We start from the raw sequence: 11,369 nt of genomic DNA on the forward strand, positions 1-11,369 counted from the left end.
AAATCTGTAGCGATTGAACTCTCCTTGCACGGCTCATTAACAAAGTTCTGCATTATGTGAGTACAGAATCTGTGGAAACTGCAATCGTGTTCCCCAAACTGCTCCCTGCTAGGTGAAACGATAGCCTACATATACAGTTTACAACTAATTCCTGATAGCCTATATCTAAATCAAGAAAGGGAGGGAAAGGTCTGTTGGGGAACGTAGCATTTCAAAAATATTGCCTACGTTCATGCAAGATCTATCTAGGAGAAGCATAGCAATGAGTGGGGAGAGTGTGTCCACGTACCCTCGTAGACTGAAAGTGGAAGCGTTTAGTAACGCGGTTGATGTAGTCGAACGTCTTCGTGATCCAACTGATCCAAGTACCGAACGTACGGCACCTCCGCGATCAGCACATGTTCAGCTCGGTGACGTCCCTCGAACTCTTGATCCAGTAGAGGCCGAGGGAGAGTTCTGTCAACACGACGGCGTGGCGACGGTGATAATGAAGTTACCGGCGCAGGGCTTCGCCAAGGCACTACGACGATATGACTGAGGTGTGTAACTATGGAGGGGGGCACCGCACACGACTAAAAGATCAACTTTTGTGTCTTTAGGGTGCCCCCGCCTCCGTATATAAAGGAGGGAGAGGTAGAGGCAGCCGGCCGTAGGGGGCCGCGCCAAGGTGTGGAGTCCTACTAGGACTCCCTAGTCCTAGTAGGATTCCACCTCCCACATGGAGTAGGAAAGGGACAATGAGAAGGAAAGGGGGGTCGGCCCCCTTCTCCTAGTCCTAATCGGCCTCCTGCCCAAGGGGGGTGCACCAGCCCCTTGTGGGCTGGTGTGCTTCCCTCTTATGGCCCATAAGGCCCATAACTTCTCCTGGGGGGTTCCGGTAACCTCCCGGTACTCCGAAAAATGCCCGAACCACTCGGAACCATTCCGATGTCCAAATGCAACCTTCCAATATATGAATCTTTACCTCTCGACCATTTCAAGACTCTTCGTCATGTCCGTGATCTCATCCGGTACTCGGAACAAGCTTCGGACATCAAAGCACATAACTCATAATACAAAGCATCATCGAACGTTAAGCGTGCGGACCATATGGGTTCGAGAACTATGTAGACATGACCGAAACACATCTCCGGTCAATAAACAATTGCGGAACCTAGATGCACTACAAAAAAAGACACATCTGTGACATTTTGGGCCGAATGAAAATCTTTTTTGTCATACTTATGACACTTCTATGACGATAATTGTGACAAAACCCGGTATCATCATAGATGTGGTGGGGTCCTACTTCTATGACAAAAAATCATGACAGAAAATGGGCTTTTCGTCCTGGGCGGGCCGGAGACACAGCTGCATGGCATTCTTTGGGCCGTCCATGACGGAAAAAATGACGTGGTAGAAGCGAGGGCGCGGAAAATATCATGGAGTCCCCGGTTACGGTGGGTGGTCGGGGGCCGAGCAATGCGCGTTTCTCTCGTACATACGCGCGTGTGTGCGAGGCGTTGGGCTCTAACTGAACCCGAGCGATTGCACTGCAGGCTACGCGTTACTGAACCCGATCGAGCGATTTCTTCGCTACTGCTGCTAACTGAAGCCGATCGATGCTGCCTCTGGATGAACAGTGAGTGTTGCGATGGGGGGGGGGATTGGATGAACAGTTCCCGGTGGGGGTGGATGAACAGGACCCCGTGGTGTTGCCTTTGGATGAACAGTATCTCGATCGATCGAGCCAGTTGGGGCTGGATGAACAGGACCCCGTGGAGGGCAGGATGAACAGGACCACCCCGTGGAGGGCAGGATGAATAGTAGACGATGGAGGGAAGGATGAACAGTAGCCCGTGGAGGGGTGGTTGAACAGGAGCCCGTGGAGAGGGCTGGTTGAACAGTAGCCAGTGGAGTAGCGCGCGGTGGAGGCTGGATGAACAGGAGCCCGTGGATGAACAGTCGCAGGTGGAGGCTGGAGGAGGTCGACGGTGGATGAATAGTAGCCCGTGGAGGCTGGAGGGAGTCGATGGTGGAGATGAATAGTATCCCGTGGAGTCCTGTTTTGCGGTACGCAACACCCCTCCCGATGAACAGGACCCCCGCTTCGACTGTAGCGCTCCAAGACAAGTCCGTTTCCTCCGTTTTGCGGTATGCCAGACCCCTCCCGATGAACACGACGACGCATTCCGTTCCGACCCAGCCGGTTGGCTCCCCATGAACACGACGATGATGCTGTTTCTCCATTCTGACCCAGCCATGTACACGAGCCCTGGCCGTACGTATACGCGAGTAGGCGTACGAGACCCTGCCCGTATGTACGTACATGGCCGTATTTTCTTTCTTGCATAATGGCCGCTGTATGTACGTGTACATGCTACGTGCGCGCCTCTACTACGACACGTGCGCGCCTCTACATCGACCAGTATGTACGTACACGTTCGCGACCAGAATGACAACGCTACGTATGCTTCAACCAGGTGGGTCCCGACTGTCAGGTACTTCCTTGCCTGCGAAGACGTAGCTGGTGGGTCCCAGAAGTCAGGGGGGCGAATCGTTTTTTTTGCCCGGACGCACTTGCTTGCGTGCGAAGATGTAGCTGGTTGGTCCCAGCAGTCAGGGGGAAACGTTTTTTCATGAAATACGGTGGCCCGTCTAGTGGGTCCCCGTTGTCAGGTGGAGGAATAATTATTTTGCGCGTAATAAGGAGGCACTTCCTTGCTGCGGCCGTGGACCAAGCTGTCAGCCTCCCCACGTATAGTCCACGTCCGATGGAAGCTGTTCCTTGACCATGTTGACCACGCCGCGCCGAGAGCACCAGGGCGGTGGATGACGGCGAGGCCTAGGAAGGGGACGACGCGGAGCTGGGGAAGATGCAGTAGTGGATGCCCACGCTTAGAGGAGTACGAGAGTTCACTGGTTCGCTGCGGTGTGAGGCTGCCGTCGCCGCAGAATAACAGGAGTTGTGGGTGAGTAGAGGGATGGCCTGGCCAGCGGTGGGAATAGTAGGGGGCGGTGAGGCCTCCGCCGCAGCACAGCCGACCATGGGAGGTAGGAGCATGCGGCACGACCGACGCTGCTTTGGGCGGCTGGAGCAACAAGACCAGAGGTTGAAGAAGCACTACGGCCGTTGGATGGACATCGTACGGTAACTGGAGCTAGAATCGTTCATATTGACTTAGTTGACAAAGCACTCCGTCCCCGTCAGCTTAGTAGGCCCACAAGTCAGCCTCCCACCAAGGTGGGTCCCAACCAGCGGGGGGAGTATTCATTTTTTTGTGCGTAATAAGGAGGCACTTCTGGTGGGTCCGAGCTGACAGCGGGGGGAACGTTTTTTTCGCGCAATACGGTGGCCCGTACGGTGGGTCCTAGCAGTCAGGGGGGAAACGTTTTTTCGCAAAATACAGTGGCCCGTCCGGTGGGTCCCTGCTGTCAGGTCGAGGAATCATTATTTTCCGCATAATAAGGAGGAACTTCCTTGCTGCCGTCATGGACCCACCTATCAGCCTCTCCACGTACAGCCCACGTCTGATGGAAGCCGTTCCTTGACCATGTTGACCACGCCGCACCGAGAGCACTAGGGCGATGGACGACGACGAGGCCTAGGAAGGGGACGACACGGAGCCGGGGAAGACGTGACAGTGGAAGCCCGCGCGGAGAGGAGTACGAGGGTTCACTGGTTTGGCTGCGGTGTGAGGCTGCCGTCGCCGTGGAATAACGGGGGGTTTGGGTGACTAGAGGGTTGGCCTGGCCAGCAGTGGGAGTAGTAGGGGGCGGTGAGGCCTCCGCGGCATCACAGCCGGCCACGGGCGGCAGGAGCACACGGCACGACCGGCGCTGCTTTGGGCGGCTGGAGCAAGAAGACCAAAGGTTGAAGAAGCACTATGGCCGTTGGATGGACATCGTACGGTCACTGCAGCTAGAATCGTTTATATTGACTAAGTTGACAAAGCCCTTGGTACGCGTCAACTTAGTAGGCCCACAGGTCAGCCTCCGAAACGGTGCGCCCCAGATGTCAGGGGAAGGAATCATTTTTGGGCGGCTGAAGCAAGAATATTCGGGATTGAAGAAGAAGCATGACATCCGTTGGATGGACATCCAACGGCCACAGCTGCCAGAACGGTGTGTTGTTGACAAAGCCTTGCATACGCATCAACTTAGTTTTTTTAGGGGACGCGTCAACTTAGAAGGCCCACAAGTGTGTGGCAGAGAACATATAGCCCATTTGCGATTTGTAAGAATGTACAACCTATTTTTTAATTCCAATGGAATTTACTACAGCCCATTTACAGTTTGTTAAAAGTACAACCCATTTTCTAGCTAGGACAACGATTAATAATTTCAACCAACCGCTCAAAACAGAATTAAAAAAAATTCTCACATTTTTATGGGATCCCAAATATTTTTATCCGAAATTTCTAGTCAGATTAAATATAATTTTAAAATAAAGTTGAATTACGTTAAAATCCAACGAAATATTGCGCGCGCAACAAGTAATGAAATTAAAATTTTCAAATTCCAAAAATAATATATTTTTTAAACTAATTACGTGTTTGGTGCATCTTTTTTTAGTTACTGCCCAGTTATTATAATTACATCACATTTATTATTTCTTAAAGTCCATTTTCTTGTTAAGCCTAATGCATACCTCCTAGAAAAGTTTGCAGCCCAGCGGGGCGGAGAATAACAAGTTGACCCGGATATTGTGTACAACTGTCGGCCCAGTTGCATTGCTGATGTTGAAAAAAAGGCCCGTGTAGTATTGTACAACCTAACATGGCTACTCAGCTCACATTCAGCGACGCTGGAAAGGCCCAAACAAGGCTTCTGTACAACTTTTTGAAGTCACTGAGCTCAATTAATAACTTAAGAAAAAAGTTAGATTACAATGGAACCTAATTAAAAGCTGTCACGAGCAAAGAAATAATTCAACGGGCCCCACTTGTGCGTGTGTGTGTGTGAGAGAGAGAGAGAGACCCATCGGCCGATGCTCGTAAATACATCTTTCAGCCATATGCATTGCTGATGCTCAGTAAAAGCTTATATAGTTGACACAATCATATAGAACATATAACACACTTAACTTGCATACAAAAATTTCACGCAGGTGGCACAATCTGATGGAAGCAGTGGATCGCTACGGGTAGGGCTATGTTGAAACCAACGAACTCGTACATAACGGTTCATCTTCTTTATCAATGACAGGGAAATATCTTGAATGCAGTGCAAAGAAAATAGATAGAAAACATAATAAGTTCTGCTAGCACATTAAGTTGACGTACAGCCCTTTCTAAAAAAAATCCAGGTACAAAATTAGATCAGGTCACAATCAAATGTACTGGCACATCAGTGCTGCACACCCATAGCTCGGATTTAACTAGTTCTCCCTCTGTCCCAAAATTCTTGTCTTAGATTTATCTAGATACGGATGTATCTAACACTAAAATGTGAATAGATACATCCGTATGTAGTCAAATCTAAGACAAGAATTTTGGGACGGAGGGAGTATCTGACAAGATTCAGTTTTACCTCAAATTAGAGCACATCCAGGCAGCCAACCCCGCCTCTTCTCCCAAAGAAGTTGTGGCCTCCGCCGCACGATGGAGTAGGCCCTGTGCCATCCATCGTTCCGAGCAACACAGGGAAAGTCTGACGTTGACTCCGGCAATGGACGTCTTCGACGGACCCTGGCACCAGCGGTGGAGGCAGGACTTCGATTGATGGATTGACCACTTCCTCGACATGCACGAACACTCAATACAGGTACATCCCTAACGTGGTCTGCAGCGGCCTTGGTGGCGACGAATAGTACAACCCCGGTTCCTGCACCGGTATCTCAACACCAATCACCTTCAGTATGGTGGATGGCTTCTTCATCCATGCCATAACCGTCAGAGCCTAGCTGTCTGGAGGTACAAACATACTTACGAGCTCACCTCCAAGGTCGTTGATAAGCTCATTCATGGACTCGCTGTTCCAAGCACGTCGAGGCATGCCGTGGAAGGTAAGCTTTGTTAAAAACCCAAGCTCAGAGGGCACCGAGCCCCATCCTGGGTGCCACTGATCAAAGCTCACCAGCGCGCCATCGCAGAACAAACGCCGGGAAGATTCGAACACACCACTGCAGTCGAAAGTTGTCCGGAACCTGACAAAGAAATCAGCCGGTGGCGGACAGACTTCGACGAGCAAGTCATTTATTTGGATGCCGTGCGCAATACCAAGAGCTTTGACAAGGTCGTCCGGCGAGACGGGAGGCCGATCGCCGTTGATGGTTACTGAGGGAGTCCTGGATTAGGGGGTATTCGGGTAGCCGGACTATACCTTCAGCCGGACTCCATGACTATGAAGATACAAGATCGAAGACTTCGTCCCGTGTCTGGATGGGACTTTCCTTGGCGTGGAAGGCAAGCTTGGCGATGCGGATATTCAGGATCTCCTACCATTGTAACCGACTCTATGTAACCCTAACCCTATCCGGTGTCTATATAAACCGGAGGGTTTTAGTCCATAGGACAACATCTTCAACATACAATCATACCATAGGCTAGCTTCTAGGGTTTAGCCTCCTTGATCTCGTGGTAGATCTACTCTTGTACTACCCATATCATCAATATTAATCAAGCAGGAGTAGGGTTTTACCTCCATCGAGAGGGCCCGATCCTGGGTAAAAACATCGTGTCCCTTGTCTCCGGTTACCATCCGCCTAGACGCACAGTTCGGGACCCCCTACCCGAGATCCGCCGGTTTTGACACCGACATTGGTGCTTTCATTGAGAGTCCCTCTATGTCGTCGCTTTTAGGCCCGATGGCTCCTTCGATCATCGACAATACAGTCCAGGGTGAGGCTTTTCTCCCCGGACAGATCTTTGTCTTCGGCGGCTTCGCACCGCGGGCCAATTCGCTTGGCCACCTGGAGCAGATCGAAAGCTACGCCCCTGGCCATCAGGTCAGGTTTGGAAGCTTAAACTACACGGCTAATATCCGCGAGGATTTGATCTTCGACGGATTCGGGCCACAGCCGAGCGCACCGCACCGTCTCGATGGGCATGATCTAGCTCTGCAGCCTAACAGTGCCCTGGAGGCCGCACACATGCCGGTTCCGACCCTTAATTCGGAGCCCACTGCACCAATCGAGGATGAGCGGTTGGACACCACCTCGGGGGCTGCGATCTCAAAGGCGATCGAGCCGAACGCCAGCCCCGACCCGTGACTCCTAGGGGCCGGACTCCTTTCCGGACTCCGAGCCCTCCGCGCCCCTACCAATCGAATCCGATTGGGCGCCGATCATGGAGTTCACCGCTGAGGACATCTTTCAGCACTCGCCCCTTGGCGATATCCTGCAGTCACTAAAGTCTCTCTCTTTGTCAGGAGAGCCCTGGCCGGACTACGGTCAGCAAGGATGGGATACGGATGCTGAAACTCAAAGCCCACCCACCACCCACTTCGTAGCCACCGTCGATGATTTAACCGACGTGCTCGATTTCGACTCCGAAGACATCGACAGTATGGACGCCGATGCAGGAGACGACCAAGAACCAGTGCCTATAGGGCACTGGAAGGCCACCTCATCGCATGACATATACATGGTGGATACTCCAAAAGATGGAGATGGTGATGGAATAGCGGGGGATGACACCACCAAGAAACATCCCAAGCGCCGGCGTCAGCGGCGCCGCTCCTGCCAAAGCAAAAATGGTGATTCCGGCACGGGAGATAATACTACCCCGGATAGCGCCGAAGAACACCCCATCCAGCAAGATTCGGCATAGGAGGATGGCGAAGCCAGCCCTCACGAGAGAGCGGCAGACAAGGAGGTTGAGGATGATCATTATACGCCTCCCTCCGAAGATGAGGCAAGCCTCAACGACGACGAATTCGTCGTGCCATCAGATGCCGCCGAACAAGAGCGTTTTAAACGCAGGCTTATAGCCACGGCAAGCAGCCTCAAGAAAAAGTAGCAACAGCTTAGAGCTGATCAAGATTTTCTAGCTGACAGATGGACTGAAGTCCTTGCGGCCGAAGAGTATGAACTCGAACGCCCCTCCAAGAGCTACCCAAAGCGCAGGCCGCTACCCCGATCAGAGGAGGAAGCACCTACATCACCAGCACATGACATGGCCGACCGGCCACCTCGCGGCCGTGACAGAGAGGCCTCTCCTCCCTCCACCCAAGCCATGCCCCGGCACCGTTCAAAGACTAAGGCACAGGAAAATGCGCCAGACCTACGAGACATACTGGAGGACAAGGCAAGGCAAACAAGATCAATCTACGGATCACGCGGGCGCCTCACGGCACGTGACGGTGATCGTCACTCCGGATACAATAAATCCGGCCGGGCCGAACACACCAGACAAAGCTCCTTCGAGCTGCGTCGTGATATAGCCCAATACAGAGGCGCCGCACACCCACTGTATTTCACAGATGAAGTAATGGATCATAAAATCCCTGAGGGTTTCAAACCCGTAAACATCGAAGCATACGATGGCACAACAGATCCTGCGGTATGGATTGAGGATTATATCCTTCATATCCACATGGCCCATGGCGATGATCTACACGCCATCAAATACCTCCCACTCAAACTCAAGGGACCGGCCCGGCATTGGCTTAACAGCTTGCCAGCAGATTCAATCGGTTCCTGGGAGGACCTGGAAGCCGCATTCCTCGACAATTTCCAGGGCACTTATGTGCGACCACCGGACGCCGATGACCTAAGCCACATAATTCAGCAGCCAGATGAATCGGCCAGGCAATTCTGGACACGGTTCCTAACAAAGAAAAACCAGATAGTCGACTGTCCGGACGCAGAGACTCTAGCGGCCTTCAAGCATAATATCCGCGACGAGTGGCTTGCCCGGCACCTGGGACAGGAAAAGCCGAAATCCATGGCAGCCCTCACGACACTCATGACCCGCTTTTGAGCGGGAGAAGACAGCTGGCTAGCTCGCAGTAACAACTTACCAAAGAACCCTGGTAACTCAGATACCAAGGACAAAAGTGGCAGGACACGCCGGAACAAGCAAAAACACCGCGTTAGCAGTGACAGCAACGCGGACACGGCAGTTAATGCTGGATTCAGAGGCTACAAATCCGGTCAGCGGAAAAAGCCATTCAAAAAGAATACTCAAGGCCCGTCCAGTTTGGACCGAATACTCGACCGCTTGTGCCAGATACATGGCACCCCCGAAAAGCCAGCCAATCACACCAACAGGGATTGTTGGGTATTCAAGCAGGCAGGCAAGTTAAGAGCCGAAAACAAAGACAAGGGGCTGCATAGGGATGACGAGGAGGAGCCCAGGCCGCCGAACAACAATGGATAGAAGGGTTTTCCCCCACAAGTGCGGACGGTGAACATGATATACGCAACCCACATTCCCAAGAGGGAGCGGAAGCGTGCGCTATGGGACATATACGCAATGGAGCCAGTCGCCCCAAAGTTCAACCCATGGTCTTCCTGCCCGATCACTTTCGATCGAGGGGACCACCCCACTAGCATCCATCACGGCGGCTTCGCCGCATTGGTTCTTGACCCAATCATCGACAGATTTCACCTCACAAGAGTCCTCATGGACGGCGGCAGCAGCCTAAACCTGCTTTACCAGGATACAATGCGGAAAATGGGCATAGATCCCTCAAGGATTAAACCCACCAAAACGACCTTTAAAGGCGCTATACCAGGTGTAGAGGCCAACTGTACAGGCTCAGTAACACTTGAAGTGGTCTTCGGATCTCTGGATAATTTCTGAAGCGAAGAGTTAATCTTCGACAGAGTCCCATTTCGCAGTGGCTATCACGCTCTGCTCGGGCGCACCGCATTTGCAAAGTTCAATGCGGTACTGCACTACGCATATCTAAAGCTCAAGATGCCAGGCCCTCGAGGTGTGATCACGGTTAATGGAAACACCGAACGCTCCCTCCGAACGGAGGAGCACACGACAGCCCTCGCCGCGGAAGTGCAAAGCAGCCTTTTTAGGCAGCTCTCCAGTCCGGCCACTATAACGCCGGACAATGTGAAGCGCGCCCGGAGTAACCTACAACAAGACCGCCTGGCACGTTCTGAGCAGGCGTAGGAATGCGACCCCAACCCCAGCTTTCGCATACATAACTACGCTCTTGAAATACCATGTGCGCAGGGGAAGGGGCACAATCACGGCATGCCCAAAACACGGCCTAAACCGTACTAGGGGCTGCCGAATTCTTTTTTTCTTACTTCCAGGACTCCATACTTCGGATGACCTGTTCGGCAATTCGACAGCCGCACAAACGATGCAAGATCCAGGGAAGCAGACAAGCCATGCCGCAACATGGAACTACCAGGTGGTCTCTATTACGAGCAGTATACCTGATTTGCATACAATTCCGCGGCCTACTCCTGGACAGGACATGTTAAATAGTCCAACCTTTTGCTTATCGCACTATTTGTATCGTTCGGCTTTGATCATAGCCTTTATATAAACAATGCATAGCTTTTGTCTATTTTTTGCATTACTATCTTTTATAACTGTTCATTAATAACATGTTGCACCCGTACACTGTGGTACGGCAAATACGCCAGGGGCTTCAATACCCCTCACTGTGGTACATGATTAGCTGGAATTCTCAGAGCAAGACGACAAGACAAAGATGGTGTTCAAATCAACATTCATTTGAAGTGCAACCGTGATCGTGAAGATTATACTAGTTTGCGCTTCCCCTTCAGCCTACCCTACGCTTGAATCTCGAGACGACATTCTTGTTTAGTGGGGGTGAGTTGTCACATCCCTAGCTTCTGGCATTGCACTAGTACTAGCCTTTGGTGATGCATCATGTTTACTTTTACAGAAAGTTGAAATGGGGTTTGTCCAAACCCTAGCATTATAAGAATTCACCAGGTTCGCCCAAAATATTTTCAGTCAATCCAAGTGGCTTTCAAAAATGTTCATCATCTTTGGAAAAATGCTGGAAACAGTAACCAGAGATGATGCACATTTTTCCATGTCATTTTGGATCTTTGAACTAATATATATTGTATTTGAGTTGGAGCAAATATATGTTATATATATATTTTAATGCTTCAATAATTCTGATATTTTGTGAGGGGCTCTAGAATATTACTTTCAGTCCCTGCAAAAATTATTGGAAGAAACAAAAATGATTTAGTGTTTGAACTAAATCAAAACAGATTGAAACAAATAGAAAACAATGATTAGAAATAAAACAGAGCAAAAATAAAAAAAAGAGAAGGCCACCTGGGCCACTTACCTGGCGCCACGAGCCGGCCCAGCTCCCCCCCCCCTGGCCGGCCCAGCCCACCAGCGCCTCCCCTGTCGCCTTCCTCCTCTGCCAGGAGGACGGGCACGCGCCCGGCGCGCGCGGCCACGCGCCCCGGCCACCTCCTCCCTGCTTCG

Source organism: Triticum aestivum, chromosome 2A (genome assembly GCF_018294505.1).
Source record: "Triticum aestivum cultivar Chinese Spring chromosome 2A, IWGSC CS RefSeq v2.1, whole genome shotgun sequence".
Classification (NCBI taxonomy): Eukaryota; Viridiplantae; Streptophyta; class Magnoliopsida; order Poales; family Poaceae; genus Triticum; species Triticum aestivum.